Below are 15,639 nucleotides of genomic sequence, written 5' to 3' on the forward strand. Positions count from 1 at the left end.
TAGACTGTAACTGATGGGACTACGATAATCGTTGCTGTGATTCTCTCACCCTTGGTTTTGACAGCCGTTTCTATCCTGGCGGCATCTTTAGCTGGATCAAAATCCCTTGCTGCCACCACCGTGGGGAATTTAGGCTCGCTCTCCTGAAGGGGACACAGTTACCAAGTTACCCGTTTATAATCACCTGACAGAGGACAGATTTCATTACAGGTTGACCCCATGACCTTAACGTTGACAGTAGTTTAGCTATAGGGAACTCACCCCGCCAAAATTCAGCGTGAGCTGGCCCAGGAACTCGGAAACCAACGCCATTGTGAAATCCCTGTAAAAAAAAAAATTAAAAAATAAATAAAAGAAAGATAAGTTATATTAGGTTAAAAGTATATGATGGGCTGTAAAATGAGCTTTAGGATGTGTCACACCGTCACCGTGGTAACCCAGCTGGAGGCTCCAACGGTCTCATTTATGATGTTAGATACGGAATGAGGTCACTTCCTTAGAGACTAGTACCAGACAGACACATACATAATAAACTGAAAAGTTACAGTAGTTGTCGAGACAACGAATGACAAACGTGTAAACATTTAAACACACAACATTAGATACCGCCCAGAATCAGGGTGTAGATGAAAGTCCATTTAAACACACAACATGAGATACCGCCCAGAATCAGGGTGTAGATGAAAGTCCATTTAAACACACAACATGCGATACCGCCCAGAATCAGGGGTTAGATGAACGTCCATTTAAACACACAACATGAGATAGCCCAGAATCAGGGTGTAGATGAACGTCCATTTAAACACACAACATGAGATACCGCCCAGAATCAGGGTGTAGATGAACGTCCATTTAAACACACAACATGAGATACCGCCAGAATCAGGGGTTAGATGAACGTCCATTTAAACACACAACATGCGATACCGCCCAGAATCAGGGTGTAGATGAACGTCCATTTAAACAACATGAGATACCGCCCAGAATCAGGGTGTAGATGAACGTCCATTTAAACACACAACATGCGATACCCAGAATCAGGGGTTAGATGAACGTCCAACGTCCATTTAAACACACAACATGAGATACCGCCCAGAATCAGGGTGTAGATGAACGTCCATTTAAACACACAACATGAGATACCGCCCAAATCAGGGTGTAGATGAACGTCCATTTAAACACACAACATGCGATACCGCCCAGAATCAGGGGTTAGATGAACGTCCATTTAAACACACAACATGCGATACGCCCAGAATCAGGGTGTAGATGAACGTCCATTTAAACACACAACATGAGATACCGCCCAGAATCAGGGTGTTAGATGAACGTCCATTTAAACACACAACATGAGATACAAATCATGATGAACGTCCATTTAAACACACAACATGAGATACCGCCCAGAATCAGGGGTTAGATGAACGTCCATTTAAACACACAACATGAGATACCGCCCAGAATCAGGGTGTAGATGAACGTCCATTTAAACACACAACATGAGATACCGCCCAGAATCAGGGTGTAGATGAACGTCCATTTAAACACACAACATGAGATACCGCCCAGAATCAGGGTGTAGATGAACGTCCATTTAAACACACAACATGCGATACCGCCCAGAATCAGGGGTTAGATGAACGTCCATTTAAACACACAACATGAGATCAGGGTAGATGAACGTCCATTTAAACACACAACATGAATACAGGGTGTAGATGAACGTCCATTTAAACACACAACATGAGATACCGCCCAGAATCAGGGGTTAGATGAACGTCCAGAATCAGGGTGTAGATGAACGTCCATTTAAACACACAACATGCGATACCGCCCAGAATCAGGGGTTAGATGAACGTCCATTTAAACACACAACATGCGATACCGCCCAGAATCAGGGTGTAGATGAACGTCCATTTAAACACACAACATGAGATACCGCCCAGAATCAGGGTGTAGATGAACGTCCATTTAAACACACAACATGCGATACTGCCCAGAATCAGGGGTTAGATGAACGTCCATTTAAACACACAACATGAGATACCGCCCAGAATCAGGGGTTAGATGAACGTCCATTTAAACACACAACATGAGATACCGCCCAGAATCAGGGTGTAGATGAACGTCCATTTAAACACACAACATGAGATACCGCCCAGAATCAGGGTGTAGATGAACGTCCATTTAAACACACAACATGAGATACCGCCCAGAATCAGGGTGTAGATGAACGTCCATTTAAACACACAACATGAGATACCGCCCAGAATCAGGGTGTAGATGAACGTCCATTTAAACACACAACATGAGATACCGCCCAGAATCAGGGTGTAGATGAAAGTACATTTAAACACACAACATGAGATACCGCCCAGAATCAGGGTGTAGATGAACATCCATTTAAACACACAACATGTGAGAATCAGTTGGGAGGAGTGGTAAGTTTTTTTTCCAACAATGGCAGAGGCCAATAATATTTAATCACCTAGCAACCATGCATGACAGAGTTCTTGGAGTGGGAACTAACTTCCCCTCCTCCATGTAAGCAGGAAGTGTGAGTCACATATCCTGGTCCATTCCACAGGCCCTGCTGTGTTGCATATAGACCCACTGTACTGGTACCTTTAATGGACTCAGAATCTGTCTTGGCTCCACAGGCCCTGCTGAGTTATGAGTCATGAAATATCATATACCCAATTAGATCTACTGTGATGGTAGTTTTACAGGACTAATGACACAGTGGGCTGGGATAAACACGCTGTGTGTGTGTGTGTGTGTGTGTGTGTGTGTGTGTGTGTGTGTGTGTGTGTGTGTGTGTGTGTGTGTGTGTGTGTGTGTGTGTGTGTGTGTGTGTGTGTGTGTGTGTGTGTGTGTGTGTGTGTGTAACACCAAGGTCGGTACCACCCAACATTCCACCACAGACTGTTAGAATTCCAGGGGCAAGCCCACTGTGTTGCCGTGCCAACTCATTTACTGTGTGTGTGTGTACAGTACACACACACACACACACACACACACACACACACACACACACACACACACACACACACACACACACACACACACACACACACACACACACACACACACACACACACACACACACACACACACACACACTTCATGTTTAACGTTGATTAGGGATAAATAACAATGTCATCAAAAGTAGTGAAAACAGAGAGTTGGACAGAATCAGCATGACTATAAAAACATTGTATGTCAAAGAAAGAATCTACTGCTTCCAAGAAGCTGTTCATTCATTTAGTGACGATCAGACAGACAGACAGACAGACAGACAGACAGACAGACAGACAGACAGACAGACAGACAGACAGACAGACAGACAGAGACAGACAGACAGACAGACAGACAGACAGACAGACAGACAGACAGACAGACAGACAGACAGACAGACAGACAGACAGACAGACAGACAGACAGACAGACAGACAGACAGACAGACAGACAGACAGACAGACAGACAGACAGACAGACAGACAGACAGACAGACAGACAGACAGGTCTGTGTTCTAGATGGCTACAGGCGTTTGAAAGACAGTGAAGACATTGTGTCTAGCAGAGATAGTATAGAGCCTGCACTAACTTATTCTAGAGTAAGAACCTAGAGATAGCTGACTTCCCTTAGAGAACAGAACAGAACCTAGAGATAGCTGACTTCCCTTAGAGAACAGAACAGAACCTAGAGATAGCTGACTTCCCTTAGAGAACAGAACAGAACCTAGAGATAGCTGACTTCCCTTAGAGAACAGAACAGAACCTAGAGAAGCAGAACAGAACCTAGAGATAGCTGACTTCCCTTAGAGAACAGAAGAACCTAGAATAGCTGACAGAGAGAACCTTAGAGCTGACAGAACAGAAGAACCTAGAGATAGCTGACTTCCCTTAGAGAACAGAACAGAACCTAGAGATAGCTGACTTCCCTTAGAGAACAGAACAGAACCTAGAGATAGCTGACTTCCCTTAGAGAACAGAGATAGCTGAACAGAACAGAACCTAGAGATAGCTGACTTCCCTTAGAGAACAGAACAGAACCTAGATAGCTGACTTCCCTTAGAGAACAGAACAGAACCTAGAGATAGCTGACTTCCCTTAGAGAACAGAACAGAACCTAGAGATAGCTGACTTCCCTTAGAGAACAGAACAGAACCTAGAGATAGCTGACTTCCCTTAGAGAACAGAACAGAACCTAGAGATAGCTGACTTCCCTTAGAGAACAGAACAGAACCTAGAGATAGCTGACTTCCCTTAGAGATAGCTGACTTCCCTTAGAGAACAGAACAGAACCTAGAGATAGCTGACTTCCCTTAGAGAACAGAACAGAACCTAGAGATAACTTCCCTTAGAGAGAACAGAACCTAGAGATAGCTGACTTCCCTTAGAGAACAGAACAGAACCTAGAGATAGCGGACTTCCCTTAGAGAACAGAACCTAGAGATAGCTGACTTCCCTTAGAGAACAGAACCTAGAGATAGCTGATTTACCTTAGAGAACAGAACAGAACCTAGAGATAGCTGACTTCCCTTAGAGAACAGGACCTAGAGATAGCGGACTTCCCTTAGAGAACAGAACCTAGAGATAGCTGACTTCCCTTAGAGAACAGAACCTAGAGATAGCTGACTTCCTTAGAGAACAGGACCTAGAGATAGATGACTTCCCTTAGAGAACAGGACCTAGAGATAGATGACTTCCCTTAGAGAACAGAACCTAGAGATAGCTGACTTCCCTTAGAGAACAGGACCTAGAGATAGATGACTTCCCTTAGAGAACAGAACCTAGAGATAGCTGACTTCCCTTAGAGAACAGAACCTAGAGATAGCTGACTTCCCTTAGAGAACAGGACCTAGAGATAGCTGACTTCCCTTAGAGAACAGGACCTAGAGATAGCTGACTTCCCTTAGAGAACAGGACCTAGAGATAGATGACTTCCCTTAGAGAACAGAACCTAGAGATAGCTGACTTACCTTAGAGAACAGAACCTAGAGATAGCAGTAGATTGTTCCCGTTATGAAGTCTGTTCAGGGTGTGGTGCTGGTTAAATACCGCTGGCAGAACACACTGGTATGACTCAAAGCACGGCTCCAACTCCTGCCCCTGAGTCCACACTCCTCCCCTCCAGTCTCCCTGTCTCTCTTCTCTCCACTCCCTCCCTCCCCACTTCCACCCTCCCTACCCCATCTCTCCCTCCCTACTCACCCACCCACCCACTCCCTACCCCATCTCTCCCTCCCTACTCACCCACCCACCCACTCCCTACCCCATCTCTCCCTCCCTACTCACCCACCCACCCACTCCCTACCCCATCTCTCCCTCCCTACTCAACCACCCACCCACCCACCCACCCACCCACTCCCTCCCTACTCACCCACCCACCCACTCCCTCCTTACCCCCTCCCTCTCTACTCACCCACCCACCCACTCCCTCCTTACCCCCTCCCTCCCTCTCTACTCACCCACCCACCCACTCCCTACCCCATATGTCCCTCCCTACTCACCCACCCTCCCTCCCTCCTTCCCCCTCCCTCCCTCGCCTCATCTCTCCCTCTCTCCTCTGTTCTAACCGTACAGAGCACGGCTCCAACTCCTACCTTCAGGGCTGACCCCCCTGTTCTGATACTCCTCCCTCTCTCTCTAGTGGGCCTCTACCACAGAGCAGAGCAGAGCAGAGCAGGGCAGAGCAGAGCAGGGCAGAGCAGAGCAGAGCAGAGCAGGGCAGGGCAGAGCAGGGCAGAGCAGAGCAGGGCAGAGCAGAGCAGAGCAGAGCAGAGCAGAGCAGGGCAGGGCAGGGCAGAGCAGGGCAGAGCAGGGCAGAGCAGAGCAGAGCAGGGCAGAGCAGGGCAGAGCAGGGCAGGGCAGGGCAGGGCAGGGGGCAGGGCAGGGCAGGGCAGGGCAGGGCAGAGCAGAGCAGAGCAGGGCAGAGCAGGGCAGAGCAGAGCAGAGCAGGGCAGGGCAGGGCAGGGCAGAGCAGAGCAGGGGGCAGAGCAGGGCAGAGCAGAGCAGAGCAGGGCAGAGCAGGGCAGAGCAGGGCAGAGCAGAGCAGAGCAGGGCAGAGCAGAGCAGGGCAGAGCAGGGCAGAGCAGGGCAGAGCAGAGGGCAGGGCAGAGCAGAGCAGAGCAGAGCAGAGCAGAGCAGGGCAGAGCAGAGCAGAGCAGCGCAGGGCAGGGCAGGGCAGGGCAGGGCAGGGCAGGGCAGGGCAGGGCAGGGCAGAGCAGAGCAGGGCAGAGCAGAGCAGCGCAGGGCAGGGCAGGGCAGGGCAGGGCAGGGCAGGGCAGGGCAGGGCAGGGCAGGGCAGGGCAGAGCAGAGCAGAGCAGAGCCCGGAGGAAGCAAACAGACTGGGGAGAAAGCGGCCAATCGGAGAACATCGGGACTGTTTGAAAACGCGTCGGACCTTCAACTGAAAAGTGTTCGAGGTGAAGTTTCTCTGCACCGTCTTTCCTCATCTGAGAACTTGTCTGATGTCATTGCAGTGTGTTCTGCCTCCAGGACATGTGATGCACCATGTGACAGGGGACGTGGTGGAGGCACTATATTCTCTCTCTCACACGTCACACCCTCGCTGTACACAGCTGACTAGAGTTGTACACCATCCAACCAAAATGAATGGAAACATTACCCCACATTATAGAACCCATGATTCTGGTAGAATTACACAACGTCAGGATGTGAGGTCATTCTGCTTCCTCCTCCGCCACAGCTTTGTGCTCTCTGCTTCCAGTTGAAATGCATTTAAACTGTGCTTTTCTCTGTGACACCAGCCTGGTCAGACTCCTGATCAATGGCTGTGAATGCCACAGTAAGACATTAGGTCTGGCCATTTCTCTACTGTTCTCCTCTCCCACACTGTTCTCCTCCCTCACACTGTTCTCCCCCCTCACACTGTTCTCCTCCCCCACACTGTTCTCCTCCCTCACACTGTTCTCCTCCCCCACACTGTTCTCCTCCCCCACACTGTTCTCCTCTCAACCACACTGTTCTCCTCTCCCCCACTGTTCTCCTCCCAACCACACTGTTCTCCTCTCCCCACACTGTTCTCCTCCCTCACACTGTTCTCCTCCCCCACACTGTTCTCCTCCCCCACACTGTTCTCCTCTCCCCACACTGTTCTCCTCCCTCACACTGTTCTCCTCCCCACACTGTTCTCCTCCCCACACTGTTCTCCTCCCCTCACACTGTTCTCCTCCCCCACACTGTTCTCCTCTCCCCTGTTCACTGTTCTCCTCTCCCACACTGTTCTCCTCCCCACACTGTTCTCCTCCCCACACTGTTCTCCTCCCTCACACTGTTCTCCTCCCCCCACACTGTTCTCCTCCCTCACACTGTTCTCCTCCCTCACACTGTTCTCCTCCCTCCCCCACACTGTTCTCCCCCACTGTCTCCCCCACACTGTTCTCCTCCCCCACACTGTTCTCCTCCCCCACACTGTTCTCCTCCCCCACACTGTTCTCCTCCCCCACACTGTTCTCCTCCCCCACACTGTTCTCCTCCCCCCACTGTTCTCCTCCCCCCACTGTTCTCCCCCCCACACTGTTCTCCTCCCCCCCCTCACACTGTTCTCCTCCCCCACACTGTTCTCCTCCCCCCACACTGTTCTCCTCCCCCACTGTTCTCTCTCCCCCACACTGTTCTCCTCCCCACACTGTTCTCCTCCCCCACACTGTTCTCCTCCCCCACACTGTTCTCCTCCCCCACACTGTTCTCCTCCCCCCACACTGTTCTCCTCCCTCACACTGTTCTCCCCCCTCCCTCTCCCCACACTGTTCTCCTCTCCCCACACTGTTCTCCTCCCTCACACTGTTCTCCTCTCCCCCACACTGTTCTCCTCCCCACCACACTGTTCTCCTCTCCCCCACACTGTTCTCCTCCCCCACACTGTTCTCCTCTCCCCCCCACACTGTTCTCCTCTCCCCCACACTGTTCTCCTCCCCCACACTGTTCTCCTCTCCCCCCCCACACTGTTCTCCTCCCCCACACTGTTCTCCTCTCCCTGTTCTCACACTGTTCTCCTCTCCCCCACACTGTTCTCCCCCCCCACACTGTTCTCCTCCCCCCACTGTTCTCCTCTCCCCCACTGTTCTCCTCCCCCCCACACTGTTCTCCTCCCCCACACTGTTCTCCTCTCCCCCACACTGTTCTCCTCTCCCCCACACTGTTCTCCTCCCCCACACTCTCCCCCCCACACTGTTCTCCTCCCCCCACACTGTTCTCCTCTCCCCCACACTGTTCTCCTCTCCCCCACACTGTTCTCCTCCCCCCACACTGTTCTCCTCCCCCACACTGTTCTCCTCCCCCACACTGTTCTCCTCCCCCACACTGTTCTCCTCCCCCACACTGTTCTCCTCCCCCCACTGTTCTCCTCTCCCCACACTGTTCTCCTCTCCCCACACTGTTCTCCTCTCCCCACACTGTTCTCCTCTCCCCCACACTGTTCTCCTCCCCCTGTTCTCCACTGTTCTCCTCCTCCCTCCCCACACTGTTCTCCCCCATCCCTCTCCCCCCACACTGTTCTCCTCTCCCCCACACTGTTCTCCTCTCCCCACACTGTTCTCCTCTCCCCCCCTCACACTGTTCTCCTCTCCCCCACCTCCTCTCACCCACACTGTTCTCCTCCCCACACTGTCTCCTCCCCCACACTGTTCTCCTCTCCCCACACTGTTCTCCTCTCCTGTTCTGTTCTCCTCTCCCCCACACTGTTCTCCTCTCCCCCACACTGTTCTCCTCTCCCCCACACTGTTCTCCTCTCCCCACACTGTTCTCCTCCCCCCACACTGTTCTCCTCCCCCCACACTGTTCTCCTCCCCACACTCTCCCCCACACTGTTCTCCTCTCCCCCTCACACTGTTCTCCTCTCCCCCACACTGTTCTCCTCTCCCCCACGCTGTTCTCCTCCCCCCACACTGTTCTCCTCCCCCCCACACTGTTCTCCTCTCCCCCACACTGTTCTCCTCTCCCCCACACTGTTCTCCTCCCCCACACTGTTCTCCTCTCCCCCACACTGTTCTCCTCTCCCCACACTGTTCTCCTCCTCTCCCCCATGCTCCTCCACTGTTCTCCTCTCCCCCACACTGTTCTCCTCCCCCCACACTGTTCTCCTCCCCCCACACTGTTCTCCTCTCCCCCACACTGTTCTCCTCTCCCCCCACTGTTCTCCTCTCCCCCACACTGTTCTCCTCCCCCACACTGTTCTCCTCTCCCCCACACTGTTCTCCTCCCTCCACCCACACTGTTCTCCTCTCCCCCACACTGTTCTCCTCTCCCCCACACTGTTCTCCCCCACACTGTTCTCCTCTCCCCCCACTGTTCTCCTCCCCCCATGCTGTTCTCCTCCCCCACACTGTTCTCCTCTCCCCCACACTGTTCTCCTCTCCCCCATGCTGTTCTCCTCTCCCCCCACACTGTTCTCCTCCCCCCACTGTTCTCCTCTCCCCACACTGTTCTCCTCCCCCCACACTGTTCTCCTCTCCCCCCCCACACTGTTCTCCTCCCCCACACTGTTCTCCTCCCCCACACTGTTCTCCTCTCCCCCACACTGTTCTCCTCCCCCACACTGTTCTCCTCTCCCCACACTGTTCTCCTCTCCCCCACACTGTTCTCCCTCTCCCCCACACTGTTCTCCTCCCCCCACACTGTTCTCCTCTCCCCACACTGTTCTCCTCCCCCCACTGTTCTCCTCCCCCCACCTGTTCTCCTCTCCCCCACACTGTTCTCCTCTCCCCACACTGTTCTCCTCCCCCCACACTGTTCTCCTCTCCCCCCACTGTTCTCCTCCCCCCACACTGTTCTCCTGTTCTCCTCCCCCACACTGTTCTCCTCCCCCCACACTGTTCTCCTCCCCCACACTGTTCTCCTCCCCCCACACTGTTCTCCTCTCCCCCCCACACTGTTCTCCTCTCCCCCACACTGTTCTCCTCTCCCCCCACTGTTCTCCTCTCCCCACACTGTTCTCCTTCCCCACCTCCCCCCACACTGTTCTCCTCTCCCCCACACTGTTCTCCTCCCCCCACACTGTTCTCCTCTCCCCCACACTGTTCTCCTCCCCCCACACTGTTCTCCTCTCCCCCACACTGTTCTCCTCTCCCCCACACTGTTCTCCTCTCCCCCACACTGTTCTCCTCTCCCCCACACTGTTCTCCCCACCACTGTTCTCCTCTCCCCCACACTGTTCTCCTCTCCCCCACACTGTTCTCCTCCCCCACACTGTTCTCTCCCCCACACTGTTCTCCTCTCCCCCCACACTGTTCTCCTCTCCCCCATGCTGTTCTCCTCCCCCCACACTGTTCTCCTCTCCCCCACACTGTTCTCCTCCCCCCACACTGTTGTTCTCCTCTCCCCACACTGTTCTCCTCTCCCCCACACTGTTCTCCTCTCCCCCCACACTGTTCTCCTCTCCCCCACACTGTTCTCCCCTCCCCCACTGTTCTCCTCTCCCCCACACTGTTCTCCTCTCCCCCCACACTGTTCTCCTCCCCCACACTGTTCTCCTCTCCCCCACACTGTTCTCCTCCCCCACACTGTTCTCCTCCCCCCCCCACACTGTTCTCCTCCCCCCACTGTTCTCCTCTGCTGTTCTCCCCCACACTGTTCTCCTCCCCCCCACTGTTCTCCTCCCCCCACACTGTTCTCCTCTCCCCCACACTGTTCTCCTCCCCCCCACTGTTCTCCTCTCCCCCACACTGTTCTCCTCTCCCCCCACACTGTTCTCCTCTCCCCCCCGCTGTTCTCCTCCCCCCACACTGTTCTCCTCTCCCCCACACTGTTCTCCTCCCCCCACACTGTTCTCCTCTCCCCCACTGTTCTCCTCTCCCCACACTGTTCTCCTCTCCCCCACACTGTTCCCCCCCACTGTTCTCCTCCCCCCACACTGTTCTCCTCTCCCCCACACTGTTCTCCTCTCCCCCACACTGTTCTCCTCTCCCCCACACTGTTCTCCTCTCCCCCACGCTGTTCTCCCCCCCACACTGTTCTCCTCTCCCCCACACTGTTCTCCTCTCCCCCATGCTGTTCTCCTCCCCCACACTGTTCTCCTCCCCCCACACTGTTCTCCTCTCCCCACACTGTTCTCCTCTCCCCACACTGTTCTCCTCTCCCCCACACTGTTCTCCCCCCACACTCTCCCCCACACTGTTCTCCTCTCCCCCACTGTTCTCCTCTCCCCCACTGTTCTCCTCCCCCCACACTGTTCTCCCCCCCACACTGTTCTCCCCCCCCACACTGTTCTCCTCCCCCACACTGTTCTCCCCCCCACACTGTTCTCCTCCCCCCCCCACACTGTTCTCCTCTCCCCCCACACTGTTCTCCTCCCCCCCACACTGTTCTCCTCCCCCCACTGTTCTCCTCTCCCCCACTGTTCTCCTCCCCCCACACTGTTCTCCTCCCCCCACACTGTTCTCCTCTCCCCCACACTGTTCTCCTCTCCCCCCCACACTGTTCTCCTCTCCCCACACTGTTCTCCTCTCCCCCACACTGTTCTCCTCTCCCCCACACTGTTCTCCTCTCCCCCACACTGTTCTCCTCTCCCCCCCCACACTGTTCTCCTCTCCCCCCACTGTTCTCCTCCCCCCACACTGTTCTCCTCTGTTCCCCCACACTGTTCTCCTCTCCCCCACTGTTCTCCTCTCCCCCACACTGTTCTCCTCTCCCCCACACTGTTCTCCTCTCCCCCCCACTGTTCTCCTCTCCCCCACACTGTTCTCCTCCCCCCACTGTTCTCCTCTCCCCCACACTGTTCTCCTCTCCCCCACACTGTTCTCCCCCCACTGTTCTCCCCCCCCACACTGTTCTCCTCTCCCCCACTGTTCTCCTCCACACTCCCCCCCACTGTTCTCCTCCCCCCACACTGTTCTCCTCTCCCCCCACTCTCCCTCCCACACTGTTCTCCTCTCCCCCACACTGTTCTCCTCTCCCCCACACTGTTCTCCTCTCCCACACTGTTCTCCTCTCCCCCACACTGTTCTCCTCTCCCCCACACTGTTCTCCTCTCCCTCACACTGTTCTCCTCTCCCCCACTGTTCTCCTCTCCCCACACTGTTCTCCTCTCCCCCACACTGTTCTCCTCTCCCCCACTGTTCTCCTCTCCCCACACTGTTCTCCTCTCCCTCACACTGTTCTCCTCTCCCCACACTGTTCTCCTCTCCCTCACACTGTTCTCCTCTCCCCACACTGTTCCCCCCCCCACACTGTTCTCCTCTCCCCCACACTGTTCTCCTCTCCCCCACTGTTCTCCTCTCCCCCACTGTTCTCCTCCCCCTGTTCTCCTCTCCCCCACACTGTTCTCCTCTCCCCCACACTGTTCTCCTCTCCCCCACACTGTTCTCCTCTCCCCCACTGTTCTCCTCTCCCCACTGTTCTCCTCTCCCCCACACTGTTCTCCTCTCCCCCACTGTTCTCCCCCCTCACTGTTCTCCCCCCCCCACTGTTCTCCTCTCCCCCTCACTGTTCTCCTCTCCCCCACACTATTCTCCTCTCCCCCCACTGTTCTCCTCTCCCCCATGCTGTTCTCCTCTCCCCCACACTGTTCTCCTCCCCCACTGTTCTCCTCTCCGCTGTGATTAACAACACTCCTTCTGACTAACACACATGACTAGTTGTTGTGAATACGAATGCCCCCAAAGCGCCTGGGTCATACCTTCACTGTTCCTCCTCTCTGTGTACCCAGGAAATGATTCACGCCACTTCCTGTCCCTCACCGTCCATCATCAGGACATCATTCACCCCACCAGCTAATCCCTCGGGATTAAATATGAACCAATCCTCCTCCGCTTCCTGCCTTGTACAGCGCAGACAGCAGTCTAATGGAACAGGGCTCATCCAATCAATGCCTTTCCCCCCCCCATTCCACACACATATATTCCATCCATTCCTCACCTCACACCACCTCCCTCCGTCTCGTTTGATTTACTTGTAATAATTCATTTGAACCCGTTGTATTGTGGACAGGCTTAAAGAGCCATGTAGTCATTCAGCTATGCCCCAAGACAAACAAGCAGGCAACCCCTAAACAACCTTCACTCAATCATCAACAACCACAAACATAACGCTTTTACACACCTCTCCGGTCGCAAGGCCCAGGGAACTCATTTGCTAAAAGGTACTGTGTTAAAAAGTCCGATAAACTACGTGCCACTTGACATCTCATTCACTTTAACGGCTTAATGAAAAAGGAAAAACAGCTCGTTTTCCTGGTTAGGAAGCAGAGAGGTTCTGGTTGGCGTCCTGCCCGCCTGTCTGTAATAACTCCCTCGTACAGTCAAGAGGTATAGACAAACGCAGGGGGTCAGTTCACAGCTACAGTAGAGATTCCTGTTAACCTCAAGAGTCTACATTTGACAAATTTGAGTCAGTTAGCAGACGTTCTTATCCGGAGCGATTTACAATTAGAGAATTCATCTTCAGATAGCTAGGTGGGACAACCACATATCTCAGTCATAGGAACTGACCCAGAGCCAGTCATCTTCAGATAGCTAGGTGGGACAACCACATATCTCAGTCATAGGAACTGACCCAGAGCCAGTCATCTTCAGATAGCTAGGTGGGACAACCACATATCTCAGTCATAGGAACTGACCCAGAGCCAGTCATCTTCAGATAGCTAGGTGGGACAACCACATATCTCAGTCATAGGAACTGACCCAGAGCCAGTCATCTTCAGATAGCTAGGTGGGACAACCACATATCTCAGTCATAGGAACTGACCCAGAGCCAGTCATCTTCAGATAGCTAGGTGGGACAACCACATATCTCAGTCATAGGAACTGACCCAGAGCCAGTCATCTTCAGATAGCTAGGTGGGACAACCACATATCTCAGTCATAGGAACTGACCCAGAGCCAGTCATCTTCAGATAGCTAGGTGGGACAACCACATATCTCAGTCATAGGAACTGACCCAGAGCCAGTCATCTTCAGATAGCTAGGTGGGACAACCACATATCTCAGTCATAGGAACTGACCCAGAGCCAGTCATCTTCAGATAGCTAGGTGGGACAACCACATATCTCAGTCATAGGAAGTACACTTTCCTTTTATAAAGTAGCTATCCTGCAAAGTCAGAACTAGAAGGGGGTGGAGGTGGTGGGGTCAAGTGCAATTCCGTTGTTTCAGGAAGGGTATTATTTAAAGAGGAACTGACAGCATTTTCCCAACATGAAATCTTATTCAAATCTGTTACACCCCCAGAAAGAAAATTACATGTTTTTTTTATTTGTTTATTTTTTTTGAACATTTTCTGACAAGCGAAGCGGTTAGATATGGTCATTTTCATTAATTCCTAGAATGTTTGGGAATTACCTATATCAAGGCATTTGTGAAAATTCTCTCTCTCCTCACCTGAGACACTCCCCCTCCCTCTCCATCCTCACCTGAGACACTCCCCCTCCCTCTCCATCCTCACCTGAGACACTCCCCCTCCCCCTTCCCCATCCTCACCTGAGACACTCCCCCCCCCTCTCTCTCTCACCTGAGACACTCCCCCTCCCCCTCCCTCTCCCTCCTCACCTGAGACACTCCCCCTCCCCTCTCCATTCATACCTGAGACACGCCCCCTCCCCCTCCCCATCCTCACCTGAGACACTCCCCCTCCCCCTCCCCATCCTCACCTGAGACACTCCCCCCTCTCCATCCTCACCTGAGACACTCCCCCTCCCTCTCCATCCTCACCTGAGACACTCCCCCTCCCTCTCCATCCTCACCTGAGACACTCCCCCTCCCTCTCCATCCTCACCTGAGACACTCCCCCTCCCTCTCCATCCTCACCTGAGACACTCCCCCTCCCCCTCTCTCCTCACCTGAGACACTCCCCCTCCCCTCCCCCTCCCTCCTCACCTGAGACACTCCCCCTCCCCTCCCCCCCTCCTCACCTGAGACCTCCCCCCCCCCTCCCCCTCCTCACCTGAGACACTCCCCCTCCCCCTCCCCATCCTCACCTGAGACACTCCCCCTCCCCCTCCCCATCCTCACCTGAGACACTCCCCCTCCCCCTCCCTCTCCCTCCTCACCTGAGACACTCCCCTCCCCCTCCCCATCCTCACCTGAGACACTCCCCCTCCCCCCCCCTCCTCACCTGAGACACTCGCCCTCCCCCTCCCCATTCTTACCTGAGACACTCCCCCTCCCCCTCCCCTCCTCACCTGAGACACTCCCCCTCCCCCTCCCCATCCTCACCTGGGACACTCCCCCTCCCCTCCTCACCTGAGACACTCCCCCTCCCCCCCTCACCTGAGACACTCCCCCTCCCCCTCCCCATCCTCACCTGGGACACTCCCCCCCCCCTCTCCATTCTCACCAGACCCTCTCCCGACAGCCTCACTGACCAGACCCTTTCATTGATAATGTTGAGAGAGTCTCACTCACTCACATGATCCGTGTTCCTTCCTCTTTCTATGACGTCATAAGCTTCTGTCTTAAAGGCAATGTACACCACAGTCTTAAAGGCAATGCTATAACCACTGTCTTAAAGGCAATGCTATAACCACTGTCTTAAAGGCAATGCTATAACCACTGTCTTAAAGGCAATGCCACACCACTGTCTTAAAGGCAATGCTATAACCACTGTCTTAAAGGCAATGCTATAACCACTGTCTTAAAGGTAATGCTACACCACTGTCTTAAAGGTAATGCTACACC

At 53.7% G+C, this 15,639-nt stretch overlaps 1 long non-coding RNA gene across 1 annotated transcript; it reads right to left on the minus strand.

Moving 5' to 3' along the window:
• Nucleotides 1-5,133, minus strand: LOC124035463. The gene is made up of 3 exons (XR_006838741.1): nucleotides 4,986-5,133; nucleotides 262-322; nucleotides 1-143 (listed from the first exon to the last, which is right to left on the minus strand). It is a non-coding gene; the product is annotated as an uncharacterized LOC124035463 (long non-coding RNA).
• Between the last annotated feature and the right edge of the window lie 10,506 nt (nucleotides 5,134-15,639).

This window comes from Oncorhynchus gorbuscha, linkage group LG05, assembly GCF_021184085.1.
Source record: "Oncorhynchus gorbuscha isolate QuinsamMale2020 ecotype Even-year linkage group LG05, OgorEven_v1.0, whole genome shotgun sequence".
In the NCBI taxonomy this organism is placed as follows: Eukaryota; Metazoa; Chordata; class Actinopteri; order Salmoniformes; family Salmonidae; genus Oncorhynchus; species Oncorhynchus gorbuscha.